This window comes from Cyprinodon variegatus, unplaced genomic scaffold, assembly GCF_000732505.1.
Source record: "Cyprinodon variegatus isolate N-32 unplaced genomic scaffold, C_variegatus-1.0 Scaffold239, whole genome shotgun sequence".
Taxonomy (NCBI): Eukaryota; Metazoa; Chordata; class Actinopteri; order Cyprinodontiformes; family Cyprinodontidae; genus Cyprinodon; species Cyprinodon variegatus.
Window position 1 is genome coordinate 624,126 of NW_015150692.1, and position 1,310 is coordinate 625,435.

At 31.2% G+C, this 1,310-nt stretch overlaps 1 protein-coding gene across 1 annotated transcript in view; it reads left to right on the forward strand.

Annotated features, from left to right (window-relative positions):
• Positions 1 to 762: 762 nt before the first annotated feature.
• The window catches only part of LOC107089122, a 4,432-nt gene continuing 3,884 nt past the window's right edge, over positions 763 to 1,310 (forward strand). Inside the window, exon 1 of the mRNA XM_015381690.1 lies at positions 763 to 826. The gene's annotated coding sequence lies outside the window, so the exon portion shown is untranslated. The remainder of the gene's footprint in view (positions 827 to 1,310) is intronic.

Sequence of the window (1,310 nt, forward strand, 5' to 3'; positions counted from 1 at the left end):
TTTTTATTTTTATCTTTTATCTTTATTATCTTGTGTTGTTGGATGTGTGTATGTGTTAGTGGAGCGTGTAACAAAAGTAATTTCCCTCTGGGATTATTAAAGTATTTCTGATTCTGAAGCATTCTGCCTTAATTCTTCTCACCTGTTCCTCACCTGGATGCTCTTACTTGACTTCATTCCCTTTCTCCACACTTATGTATTTAAGTATTTTCATTTTAATTTTCCCTGCTGATTTTTGTCTTGCATGTTTGCCCTACAATGAGCCATATTTCTCTGTTTTCTGTTTCTCCTAAGCTTCCACTTTTTACCTGCCTTCTAAATTCTGTAACATTTTTCTAGCCTCATTATCCATTTTATCTTCAGAGGTTCAGTTTGTATATTTGTGTTGTACAGAAAACTGTATATCTAAAACCTCCAGTAATACAAGGTTGCAATGTTAACATGAACTAACTGCTCTTTATTTGTAGACATGCAGTTGAGACTTGCAACTCTGAACTGTAAATACTATGTAAGAAATAACAAGAAAAAACTTGAATTGCTTATAAAAAATTAAGCATACTTTAATCAAACTGAATTTAAGATCCATTCTTCTCAAAGTCAGAAATTAAAAGTTTCAAATTTTTTAGTCTTTATGTGTTTAATCGTTTGATTATATCCATAAATTTTCAAAAACTATTTTTGCTGATTTCGTTTAGAAATATCCTAACATACTTGCAGCAAACAGGAAGATATAAATAAGTTGTGTTTACGCTTATATTTCAGGAATTTTGCTGACCAAGACTGGAAAGTCAAACAAACAGCCTTTCGTTTCGAACTCCAAGCTGAGGTTTGTTTTTATTTATCTTTGGCTAAATAGATTCACTTTTAAACATAACAAATCATTAATATTGCTCTAGGAAAGATCTTCAGCTTGACCGACTAAACTTTCTGAAAGCTAAAAATATTTTTTGGGGACTTTTAGAAAAGGGATTTTTGCTACAGTACATCAAAGCAATTTCCTAGAAATATCAGCTGTCATAGAGTTAACAAAGGTCTCTGATGTAAAGAAATAATTGTGTTCAGCATATTAGAATGATACTGTAAAGTAGATTTTTTTATTTCATTATTTCCAAACCATGGGTAAACACATCATGTGTATTTATTACACACCAGTGATGTTTTCTTGCCTTTTTTTCTGTTAATTGTGGGGATTTTCATCTTAAAGCTAAATAAAACACAACATTTAAAGGAGAATTCCGGTTTTTAACACTTTTAGCCCATTTTCTGTAGTGTCCAGGATGAAATCGAATGATCGACACCAAAATTTTGAC